A 13,243-nucleotide genomic window follows, 5' to 3' on the forward strand; every position below is an offset into this window, starting at 1 on the left:
TCCTGACAAACTCTTACACAATGTACTTACAGCCTGTTATTCTTAAGACTTCATTGTATAATGTAAAAATATAACTGGATATTCTAATGAAAATTCATGTAAATACCTCAGTACATAACATTTTTTTAACGAGTTACTACATATAGCACCTCATTCCTGTTAGCACTCAGTGCAAACATCTTGTCTTAATTCAACAGCTTGAATTTTCTTAAGACCTTGAGCACTTGATTAATTTCTGAATCTCAGCTGACACTGCCCTAAAAGGGTGAAAGAATTAATCACTCTGATGTCATTCCAGATGGACAAGCACAGGTTTTAAGATGCTTGTTTTGCATGTGGGATTGGAATTTAAGACATCCCATATATAAAATTCTTAGACAGCAATTGAGAAGTTGGTCATGGACCTAGGCACTAGAAAAACATGTTTGTTTTTTGATGCCTCTGCAAGGTAAATTTCATTATTCCTTCATTAAGAGTTATATTGGGTAGTTACACAGCACCCATCGTCATCACTTGTAGAGGGAATGCTAGATGCTTTGTTTATTTTATGCATAGGTACAGCCAACCAAACACGCTAAACCACTTAAAGGAGTTTATTGACACTGGCAAGGAACAACAATTTAGTAAAGCAAATGACGCAGGTTGTATATTGTGGAGTTTTCAAGGTTTCTCTCTCTCCTTCCCCACCCTGCCCTACTTTTCTTTAGAACAGCTTTCTACATGGAAAACATGTCAAAAATTTGGAAAGCAACAAGCAATCAGCTATTTTTTTTCTCCTAAAGCTATGATTTGGTTTTGGGCCAATCTCAAGCAGTGGGCTTTTCAAATAGGACCAGTTTTACTCATCCAAAAATGGGAAGATCTATCCAACAATGAATACCTCTACTTGTTAGGTCGTCAAGCCTGAGCTAGTGAGCAAAGGTCAAGCTAAAGCTTTATGAAGAGTGACTTTATAACCACCAAATTTTAAGGCAAACAACTAAAGAACACTAATATCATTCACATATTGAGTTTTAGTTTTGATCAAACACTACAGTTAGCTTTATGTCCTGCGTGAAAAAAAATAATACTAGTCTCAGTCTATCATAACCCATATGAATAGATTTCCTTTAAAAGGCAATATGTGAATTTTAGAGCACATATTGTAGCATGGCCTAGAACTAGGTGATATGATGATGATTTCATCACTGGTCATTTCTGTATCAACAGACCTCATCAGTTAACGTTTTGGTTTGGAAGTTATGTTACACGGTGGATGAGAACACAACCAAACTGGATTTTGTCCTGTCATTTACTAGTTCTATGACCTTGGACAAGTTAATGGGCCTCCGTCTGCGTCAATTTCCTTGTCTGAAAAATGGGGATGATCATACCTTCTCCTAAGTGTACTGACTACATTAAGATATAAATGAGAAAATATCTGTAAAACCATTAGCACATCTCTCTAGCATGTAACAAACAGTTATTGATAGCTATTTCTTTCAAACTTTAGAGGTTGTCTTTCTAAAACAGTAATTGGTTTAGTTCACAGAATAAATACATCATTCTAATTCACCAGAAGACATTTCTTGAGAAACACTGATTTTTTTTTTTTTTTTTTTTCCTAACCTCATCTCATACCTGTCTAGTCTGCTATGGCTTCTGTATCCCTATGGACAATAAAGGTAGTATTTTCTTGCTAAGTGCACTACACTTGGTATCTCATTAGTTCTCACAATAATTGTATGAAGCAGCAACCATGACTATTTTCATGTTACAGGTTAAGAAACGGAGGCTTAGAACCCTAAGGTTATATAAACAGTTAAGTGATGGAGGCAGCATTCAGATCTGTGAAATCTGATGTTAGATCATAATCACCAACTTAATATCTGTCAGGTCCTATATAAGCTATTTAAATTATGCTGTAGAGAAAAAAACAACATTTAGATGGTGCAGAAAAGGAACCATGTGCTTGCGACTCACCTTATGGAGAGAGAAAAAGGTGGGCTCAGCAAAGCTTGTAGTTTGTGTTTTAGCCCCTGCAGGACAACAGAAACATCCCTTGGTTCAAGAGCATGGAGTCTCCTGGCTGATGGTCCTATCTGTACACTGCACACATGTTTAAATCACATTCCAAGTGAGCTGTTGATTCAGCCTTCTGATCCTAGAGGGTGGAAACAAAATCCAGTTATACGTAGCTAAGAGATTACCCTCCAATTCAGAGATAGATTGTAACAGGGAGAGAACAACGGGGTTAAATGTCTATTTCTACCTAGACAAGCTAAACTGCTCGGAGATTCTGGGTCAAATACAAGCTGCCCTGGTTCTCATCCTTGTGCAGAGCATGGACCCGATGGAATATGAGGCAGACCTGGCATTTTGTGTTTATTAACTCATTGAATCCACACAAGAATCCTTCATAGGTAGCACTGTGATCAGCCCTGCTTTGTAGAGGAGAAAACCAAGGCAGGAACACTTCCAATAACAACCTGCATTGTGTTCCACAGTAGACACATGGCATGGGCAGGATAGAAGCCAGGGAGGTAACAGCACAGGCCTGGTCCCTGGAGCCCCACAGAACACACACATGGGAAGGAAAACACCCAGTTCCCGGAACTTTTGACTTAACGATGGTATCACACACACACATACACACATGTGCAGCTTCACTTTTACCTCAAGGTCTCAGATACATATAGGCTTAAAAAAAAAAAAAAAAAAAAGAGGTAACTGCCAGGGACTGTGGGGAGAGGGGTATTGGGGGTTGGTGTTTAACAGGAACAGAATTTCAGTTTCAAAAGATGAACAAGCTATGGAGATAAATAACTGTTATCCACCCATGATGGCTGCACAAAGTGAGTATACTCAATGCCACTAAACTAGAGAGTTAAAAATGGTTAAGATGGTAAATTTTGTGTTATGTATAAATTTGGCCCCTACAAAAACAAAAACAAAACAAACAACAACAACAACAAAAAAAAAACACACAGTAAAAGCCACAGGAGAAAATCTGTGGTTGGGTTATCTGGCCCAAAGTGCCAACTGTGCTAAGAAGCCCTGGGTCACAGGAGATGTGACAGATTGAGTGACATCGTGTATTGATTTGACTGGTTTTATTTTTAGAACTTGAGTACTTGCTGTCTGCCCTTTCCCAGAAAGAATATAGGACAGAGATTTATTAAGCTCCTGAGAAATTCAGCAATTGCTGAAGAAAGGTGCTTCTTTCAGTGGCACTCTGAATTTCCACGGCCCGGAATAAAGGTCTCATTGAATAATGACGGTCAAGGTCCAAAACAGCTTCCAGGCTGAGATGGCTCTGTCCTCTCTCGGTGTGTTTTGGGGGAAAAGTGATCTATTTACAATATTATCTCTGCTGGTTCATTCAAAACTACAGAACCTTCAAGTGAGAACAGATTTTCAGATTTAGAAGATAATTTTTGCCCATTAATCGGCAGCTGGAAAATAAGAACAGAACCCTTGGAAGCAGAAAATAAGAACAGAACCCTTGGAAACCCAAAACTGTCGCATGCAGGCCTTCTGTCCATAAGGATCCTATCTCTCAATGAATCAAAACCTTACCCTTGAAGATCGAGGTTTTCATACCAAGATAAATAAAACTATTAATTTTTTTCAGAATGTCTGTTAGAAATATAATTCCACATACCTGCTGGTTTTCAAAAAATTCAGGCTTAAAAATGGAAAATAAAATTTAATACCATGTTATTACTTACAGTTGTCATTGGCAGAGCTTCGAGCTGCCTTCTGAATTTTCGAGCACCACCCAGAGTTGTTTTTCTTTCAAAAAGGATTTTTCCCCTCAAGATTTTATGAAGATCGCTAAGTAGAATTGCATGCAATCCTATGAAGGGTATATTTTATTCATTTCACTTCCAGTTTGATTCTTACAATGTGAACTCTGTAATTTTCCAGAAAGAAAAAGCTGTGTGTAGTGTGATATTGGCATTGCGCTATGTAGATGTATAGGATTTACACTGTACATATCTGCATGGGCTTGTGCCTGGAAATCTTGCCTAAACCCTCTGTCTCTACAGATCCCTGTGGCGACTTTATCTTTGGAACCAAAATGCTAGAAAATTGTTTGTAATATTTAAACTTTTACCATGTAAAACTTTGATGGTGATAATGATAGAGATGTGTGAGACAAAGTGAAGCAGTTTGCGTAACATTTTTTGGAAGACTTAAATTATTTCTATGTGCTGTGAATAGATAATAGAAACCTTCCCTTCATTCACCCATGTAACAAATACATATTGAGCACCCTTCATGTGCTAGACACTGTTTTAGGCGATGGAAATCCAAGGTGAACAAAAACAGATTTGGTTCCATCTTTGTAAAACTGAGTTTTTATGGGGGGGGGGGTTGTAGGCCTTATACCACCAATTAAGCATAGCTCATTAAACTGTGAATTATTTAATTATCATTGTAAGTGCTACAAAGGGAACTAGGAGGTGCTATGAAAGTTTAACTGGAGAATCTGGCCGTGTCTGAGGGGCAGGGTCAATTTCTTCAGAAAGGGATGTTTGAGCTCAGCATCACCTATAGACCGAGTCAAGAGTCCCCAGACCTACACTTTGAAGGAGGCTTTACCTCCCATACCACCAATGCCTGGGGTGCCCTGAACCTCTGAATCCCCATCTAAAGGACCTCATCTGTGTCTAACATCCCAAAGGGGCAAGTACGAACACCTTCAGTTTCAGGGGTGGTCAAGAAGGGCTGCTTGTAGAGTGTGAGAATGCAAGGGCTTTGATGTACACATTTGATGCTCACAGTCCTTTCACAATGTGAAAAGAAACCAAGGATGGGCGAACAAGGGAGATGAAGCTTTAGCCACTAGCATGGAACCATGAGTTGTGGTCCTTATACCACAACATCCTCATGTGGAACTTCAGGGGGGGTCTGAGAAGTCTAAATTCTGTCTATAGCAGGTGAACCTTCATTTGCACTCTTGCTTTGAGCCCTAAAAATGTTAGGGGTGGTCCCATTTGATCTGGACTTTGCAAGAGGAGTTGGCATTGACTGGGCAAGGAGAGAAGGAGCCTTTCGGGCAGAGGGGCCCATATGGGTGATGGCTCTGAGGCAGAATGGAAAATGAGGTGTTTAAGAACCTAAAGGAAGCTGGTATGTCTGGGATACAGAGAGTCTCACTGTAGCCTGACTGAAGATCTGTCCAGAACAATACATCTTTGAAGGAAAATACTATGTGACCATAAATGAAAGGTCTCCACAACACATTTTTGAATAGCTACTTAAAAAAATTATGAAATGACTTCTATTGCTAAACTATAATTGCAACACAACATATACAAAAAAAAAAATCGAAACAGATGTTTGTAAATAATTTTCTTTCAAATACTGAATTATCAGTGTTCCATTACCTTCATTATCCCATGACAATATAGACAATCATTTCCCATGTCCCTCGAGACTCAAGCCTACGACATGGGTTCTGTTCCCACTGCTTTTCCACCTCAATTTTTGTATTCAATAAATATTCATAATATTCATTCATCTTTTTACTAATTTAACTCAGCTGCAATATAGAAATAATATTACAATAGAGATGTTAGGAGGATGAAAGAAGCTAATATATAAGAAGTACTCAGAACAACAGCAGGAAACCACCAGGCTCATAAAAGGATGATATGGTCTCTGTACCCATGAGAGCTTCCAATTAGAAGAAAAGCAAACATGCAAGCAATTCTGTTGTGCGTACTTAAGAGCAGCAAGATTCTAAAACCACAGAGAAGGAACCGATTACTCCACCTGTACAACAGGGTGAGACTTCACAGACGAGGAAATATTTGGTCACAAGTCCAGAGGGAAGAGGACAGCTACCCCACTGGACAAAAGGGATGACGTGAAGGTATGGGGTAGAAGAGTATGTTGGGAAGGTGGGAAGGTGGGAAGTACTAGGAATGACCTGGTACTCAGCAAGTGCTAACCCACCCTGAAGACTGGGTCATCAGGATGACAGAAATGGTTGGGTCTAGGGTTGGGAGTTGAGCATGCTGGGACTCAAGAGTTGAGCCAGAGTGTGAACGGACTTGCCAGAGTTGGACATTTACGTGGTAGGGGAATGTTTCTCAAAGGGTGGCCCTTGGACCTTAGACACCCCTGGGGCTTCGTGTTAAAAATAAGTCTCCCCAGGGGCTCCTAGGTGGCTCAGTCCAGGAGCAGCCAACTCTTAATTTTGGTTCAGGTCATGATCTTGTGGTTTGGGACTTCAAGCCCTGCATGGAGCTCTGCACAATAATGAGGAGCCTGCTTGGGATTCTCTCTCCCTACCTCCCTCTCTGCCCCTCCCAGCCTCTCTCTCTCTCAAAATACATAAACTTAAAAAAAAAAAAAAAAAAAAAAAGGCCGGCTGGGCCCACTCCAGACATAATGAATTGGAATAAGGGGCCTGGGGCAGTTTAACAAGCTCTCCAGGTGATTCTTGTTTATACTGGTGGTTGCAGTACCAGGAGTTTTTAAAGGAAGTTTTTCCATAATTCATACAATGAGCTTTGTCTTACAAAGTGGCTAGCTATATCCAGATTGCTGAGAAAACCAAGAAGCTCCCCTTCCAGAAGAAAAATACCGATTCAGAAATGGGGTTGCCTTCTGTGAAAATAAATTAGTATCAGACCTTATTGGATAGATATGGGCAGGGGAATCTCAAAGCAAATATATTTTTGCCTATATCATTCTGATCCCTAGCACCCTGACATCCAAGGGAGAAAAGATCCAAATTCTCCCAAAAATAATAAGACTTGTTAGTTTTTCCTTTATAATGGAATACCTATTAAAGACTCCTAACCTAAAATAGACTCAGGGTTTGTGAAACACTGCTGAGAAGGTAACAGAAGTCACAAAGCAATGGCTGGTGTGGAAGTCGGTAATGTTTCAAATTTCCAGGAACTAAAGTCAATGAAATGCAATACTTTCAAACCTTCTTCCTTAAGATTCATTATCCTAAAAAGTTATATATTACTCAGTGCAGGCTCCTTATGCTTAAGGTTTTTAGTTTTACAACTCTCCAAAGAGTCTGAGTGTTTAATAAAGAGAATAGAGAGTTTGCAGAAACCTCAACACATCACAAAATTCTATTTGGTTGATTACTACCCTTTATTCTATGGAACATGACATTTGCAAAGCATGTTTAAAATGGGAAAACCCTTGGGGTGCCTGGGTGATTCAGTTGGTTAAGCGTCCGACTTTAGCTCGGGTCACAGTCTCGTGGTTCATGGGCTCGAGCCCTGCATTGGGCTTTGTGCTGACAGCTCAGAACCTGCTTTGGATTCTGTGTCTCCTTTCTGTCCCTCACCCGCTTGGGCTCTGTCTCTCCCTATCTCAAAAATAAACATCAAAATTTTGTTTTAAAATAATGGGGAAACTCTGGTCATACGGTAAAAGGGGAAGAAAACATACAAAATAATATATATATATAAATATTTAATATACATATATATATTGTATATGTATATATAGTCATTAAAACTAAATCCCTACATATAAAGATTAGAACATAAAATATCGGTTAATTTTTGATTCCAGGGATGGTGACATTATCAGTAATTTCTGGTTCCTTCCTTGTGCTGTTTTATAATTTTGGAAACTTCTAAAATGAACTCACCTTAGTTTTTTGAAAAAAGCCCCAAACTTGTACATGATGAGGGTGTGGGTGTGGTGGTGCAAGAAGCCGAATGAGGCACAGCAGTTGGTGGTGAGGAAACTTCCCCTTCGCCTCAAGCTGGACACACTTCTTCCTTTATGCTCCCCTCTCTGTTGGGATCTCCTTGCTAAAGAGTGAGTTCTTGGAGAAGTTCTTTGAGGTTTGCAGCTGCACTTAACTTGTACCTGCAAGTTCAGCACCTAAAGCAGAGTCTGGCCCAGAAATGTTCCAGGGTTGAGTGACTGCTCTTCAGTTCCTCAAAAGCCAATGCTGACATCTCATCCCGTGGGACAAGGCTCTGGAGTCTGCTGTTCAGAGATGCCCGCTTCACCTTGGGAGCTGATCTCCAGCCCAGGAAGAGTGAACAGGAACGATGATTTCATGTTCCACTCCGGAGAACTGTAGGCAGGGCTAGCTTTCTAGTGTTAGGATCTAAAGAGAGAGCTCCCTGCTCTAAAATACCCACGCTGGCTCCCAGCATTTTACCATCAAGGCTTCCTTCCTTTCAGGATCCGAATTCTTGTAATGGTTCCCTATTAAAATGCAAATACCTCCAGGAGGTGTTAGGCCTTTGTTAGCAAACACCTTGCTTGTTAACTAACACCTGAGCTGACATACATCTGAAATCAAGTGGCTGGTGAGAAGTCAGCTCTTGGAGAGATGGGGAAGTGGCGGAAAGCAGGCAGTTTGAGGACACCTGAGACCTTAGGATGAGTGGGCTCAGAATGTCACAAGTCGTCTAGATCTGGTGGTCAAGGTGAAGACCCAGGTGGGACACATGGCAGGTAAGAGTGCTGTGGGCCTAGTTCTCTAGCCTTTCAGGTAGTCAAGCTTTCTAGTCAAGTGCACATGAGGGTTAGAAAATTAACTGGTAAAGGGTCTGTTTGTTTGTTTGTTTGTTTGGGTTGGTTTGGGGTTTGTTTGTTTGTTTGTTTGTTTGTTTGTTTGATTTGGGGTTTGTGTTTTGGTCTGTGTTGTTTTTGTTTTTGTAAATGAGATTGGTCGTGATTTTTTTGACTCATGAACATAAGGATTCAGTGTTTGGGCACCAAACATGCACCTCAACTTTTAAGTTAATAATGTCTCTATTTACTTTTCTGTCTTACATTAGTTAATCAACACACATTTAACTCCTGTCGTTTCTCTACAAAATTCAAAGCCTTCATTTCTTATTTTAAAAAATGTTCTCTCAAAGTCTTTCGGCTGGTCTGTGTCTTTCTGTCTGGAAATGCCATGACTAGAGAAATATGCTGAATTTTCCCACTTTTGTGTGTATTATTAGTCATCATGGGAGAGCTAAATGGCACTCTGGATTGAGTAAGATTGCCTGAACGGTTTTCAAATACTTGGGGTTCAAACAAACCCAAAATGTGTTTTGCCAAAACATTTGCTTTTCTCTTCATTTTTTTAAACCCATGTTTATTTCAAGGAGCATTTATTCCATGTGTTTTTAATGCATTTATACTCAGTTCATTAAAATGCTACTCTATAACAGCTCCTTGGCGTCCAAGAGGCCCATGGAACCCTTCTGCTTTGAAGGGGTAGATGTGCTGTGCCCACCCCAGTCTACAGTCTGGAATGGCCCAGCTCCTTCCTGGAGCCCATGGAGTCTAGGACGCAGAGGGTCTGGCACACCAGAGCACTCGTGCCCCAGGCCCTGGCGCCAGGGTGCCCTGTCTACCTCTGCTGTGCACATGGGCCAGTTAGTAGTCAGGAAGGTCCCTCACAGTCTCTTGGTCAGGATTTAAGTGTTTTTGAATTGCATCCCTGCCTTTGTGAACCCTGATAATGCTGAGGATTTAAGGGCCAGGCTGAAGCCCACAGGGCCTTATTAAATATCAATACTGAGAATGAGGGGGTGATTAGGGGCTGAGAAGGTCCCCCATTGTCTCCATTTCTGTAGTGGCAGGGAGTGACTCAACCCTCTAGGAAAGTAATAACAAACATGTCAGATTGAAATTGCTAAGTAGCAAAAGACCCCCTGGATAGGCTATCTCCCCATTTTGTTCTAGATGCACTGCCCCACCTAAAAGCAACTGCATGGAAAGCAGTGAGATGCAGATACAGCCTGATGTTTATGTAGCAGTGGATTAGCTTAGGGTAGTCAGGTCGTTCCCCAAATAAAATGTCTCCATGTATGCTTCTGGCGGTTCTCTGTCAACATGGTCAGATCACACGTCAAGAACTGACGCAAATTCTCTGTAAATGTTATCCCATTTCATCTTCACCAGAGTCCCCTGAAGTACATACGATTAGCCCCACTTTGCAGATGAGCAAACTGAGGTGCAGAGCAAAAGCAACTTGCCTCAGGTCCAGCGGTGGGCAGGATTTTCTTTGACTCAGACCTGCCACATTGGCATTTCCTGGGCCGGTCTAGGCCTGAAGCTGGGCCCCCAGTCACTTGAAAATCCCAAGTCTCACTTCTTTACTGGAGACCAGCCCTGGAGGAATAGCAATTATTTTGATAGGTCTTAGTGAGATAGGAAAACTGAGGGATTCCATAAAAATCTGCTTTTTGCTCCTTTTCCTGCTTCTATTCTTGCTATGACCTGTACTCTCACACACTTTACACAGGCTTCATTGCAAATAGTATTCTCCTTGTAAGAGACTAGGATTTAATAATGACTTCTTTAGAATACATAATATCTCAGGAAGGACCAGGTGAGATGACCAGAGGAAGCTATCACACATATATTCCAGACCAGCAGTGCTAGATTTCTGGCTCCAGACCTGGGCCCTTGCCTTTGTTCTCATTGGTTCCTGGATGCCTGAGGGGACACTTGCACCTGACCATTGACCTCAATAAAAACCCCAGTCCCCAAGCAAAGATGAGACTCCTGTGCATTTCCTTTCCAAGCCCCCAGATGCTCCATCTGTATCCGCACTCTGTATCTTCAATAAACTCTGCTCTCACTTCCTGCTGGCTCGCATTTGATTTCCATCCCTCAAGAAGCCAGGGACCCTCTTGGCCGCTCCTGCAAGATCCCCTCTGGGTCCTCAGACCTGGCCTGCTGGCATCATCTGGAAAAAGACAACGCTGGGGAAGGGGAGGGAATTTGCACGGGCCAATCTCCGAATTAGAAGGGACTCAGATTATTTTGTCCATCTTCTCTAAACTCTTTCTCTATCAAGAAAAAAAAAAAATGTGCTCTAATTACTCATTGTCCCTCTTAAAGTGCAGGTCACTTCATGGAAGACAAAACCCAGATGTGGTCTGGCCGGCACCAAAGGGTGGGGCTGTCTGTCCCTGCTTTCAACACTAGAAATGTGTTAACAAAGCCCCAGTGTTTCTACTTCCCAAATCCACCCATTATGTGGCTACGTCATGTCATGTAACTGTCGCCTCACATTCAGCTACCAGTTAACAAACCCTTCAGCCTTTTATTCATTGACTTAACTTCTTCCTTATCTTCTCATTTCCCATGAGCACCTGTCCCAGTTAGGTTCCACGTGGTCTAAACAACTTCTTCCTGCTCCTGAGCTGCCTGTGTCGACTTTTCTGTCATCTCAGCTCCACTGGATCTGGCTGCCCATTTCTTTTCAAGTTCTTTCTCCTTTGCGGCGAGTACGGACATGGGTAGGGGAGGAAAAGTTCATTTTTCTAGACCTATCTGTTTACTTCTGTATTGTCCCTGTTAAAAGCCCTAAACTTTCTTGTTCTTTTCATTCAGTGAATGGTTGAAAAAATATCCCTTTTCAAGGTCTCATGTATTTTGGAAATCTTCATCTCATTCTGACACTGCGTCTATCTGTGATTTTTGTCACAGGCCAGGCCATGATTTTGCATCCTCTTTCATTTGAGGGGCCTCCTTCCACCTTAAGAACGAGTCCTACCCTAGCTCCAAGAACACTCTGGGAATGCATAATTTCTGGAAACTTTCCTTCTTTTTTATTCAAAGTTTTAGGGTCCGAATTTTGCCTATTTTGAGCCTCCTATATCTTTTGTGCATATTTCCTTTAGAATACTCTAGCTGTAGGGGCACCTGGGTGGCTCAAGTCGGTTGAGCATCCAACTTTGACTCAGGTCATGATTTCACGGTCCATGGGTTCGAGCCCCGCGTCAGGCTCAGAGTCTGGCGCCTGCTTCAGATTCTGTGTTTCCCTCTCTTTCTGCCCCTCTCCCATTCACACTTTGTCTCTCTCTCTCTCTCAAAATAAAGAAACATTAAAAAAATATATATTGTCTGTAGAATTATCTAAACTTCCTCTGAATTTCTTGAAATCTGCTTTTCCAAATTCCAAGTTATGTGCAATGCCAAACACATTCATTTCTTGACAGAATCATTCAGTGATAACATGGTCACACTTTTTTATAGTTCCTATTATTTCCAGACTCCACTTTAATCTGCATTACTGCTCAGAATTAAGACCAAGTAGCAATTCCATTTATTGCTTCCTCTGCATGCTGAGGCAAATAACAAATTAAATGAAGGCTTTACCTTTAGCAAAATAAGCCATTAAGCAGATGTCCAAATAGATGAAATTCTCCATCTCTACCCTCAGGTGCTTTAGTGATGGTTTTGTAATCTACAAAAAAGAAAGAGTTACCCATTTCTCAGAGGTAACTAGCGAGGTTGCTTGACTTTACATCCTCCGCAGTGTTTTTCTGATCCACTTTCTTGTTATTGTTTTCCAAGTTGTCTCCAAAGTTCTTCCATGTAAACTCTCACAGATCATGGATTTCTGTGTACTTATGAAAATGGCCCAGGGTATAAAGTAGAATATGTTGATGTATAATCACCCTTGCCTCTTTTATATGTTGGGGGTGGAAACACTTTCCTTAGAGGGTTATTGGGAGAGTTAAGCGAGGCAGTGTTTGGACAAGGGGTCATGCAAACTGGAAAGTATGGCACAAATGTTTACAATTATCTTTACTGAATTATTATCACTCTGCCTCTTCAGTGAAACATGTCTGTGAAATGAGGTATACCTCTCCTTTACAACTTGGGTCTTGTTCTACAACTCTTTGTAAACCCATAATTTACCTTCCTATATTAGATTGTTAAGGTCCTACTGCTGATCAGATATAATCAATGTACTAGGTGATAAATAAAGAGAAAAACTTCTTGAAGAGAGGGAATTCCTTTTGTTTTGGAACACCAGGCATTAAGCATGTACTAGGATCAGACTCTAGGTGTCTGGAGAATATTCCCTTTCTCCTTCACCCTCTTGGACTGGATTTTTCCTAAACACAGTCAAGCTCTGCATAAGAAAGGGAAATAACCATATGAGACTGGCTACTATAGGTAGAAAAAAAAATAACACATTTATTTTACTATCAGAGAGAAACAGGAAGAGAAAATAAATTATTACATAGTGTACAACTTAGATTTCCAAACTTAAAGCCATAGTATTTACTTTTAAATATCTTCTATTAAGATGTAATTCACATACCATAGGAATTGCTATTTAAATATACACTTTAGGGGCACCTGGGTGGCTCTGACTTTAGCTCAGGTCATGATCTCACAGTTTGTGAGTTCGAGCCCTGTGTTGGGCTCTGTGCTGACAGCTCGGAGCCTGGAGCCTGCTTCAGGTTCTGTGTGTGTGTGTGTGTGTGTGTGTGTGTGTGTGTGTGTGTGTGTGTGT

The 13,243-nt window shown here is 41.1% G+C and overlaps 1 long non-coding RNA gene across 2 annotated transcripts in view; it reads right to left on the reverse strand.

Moving 5' to 3' along the window:
* The window catches only part of LOC121028342 (uncharacterized), a 401,683-nt gene that overhangs the window by 86,555 nt on the left and 301,885 nt on the right, over positions 1-13,243 (reverse strand). For both annotated transcript variants that reach the window (XR_005789189.1, XR_005789190.1), the window contains exon 4: positions 1,963-2,143. This is a non-coding gene — a long non-coding RNA (uncharacterized LOC121028342). The remainder of the gene's footprint in view (positions 1-1,962; positions 2,144-13,243) is intronic.

This window comes from Herpailurus yagouaroundi, unplaced genomic scaffold (assembly GCF_014898765.1).
Source record: "Herpailurus yagouaroundi ecotype Mexico unplaced genomic scaffold, PumYag 28, whole genome shotgun sequence".
In the NCBI taxonomy this organism is placed as follows: domain Eukaryota; kingdom Metazoa; phylum Chordata; class Mammalia; order Carnivora; family Felidae; genus Herpailurus; species Herpailurus yagouaroundi.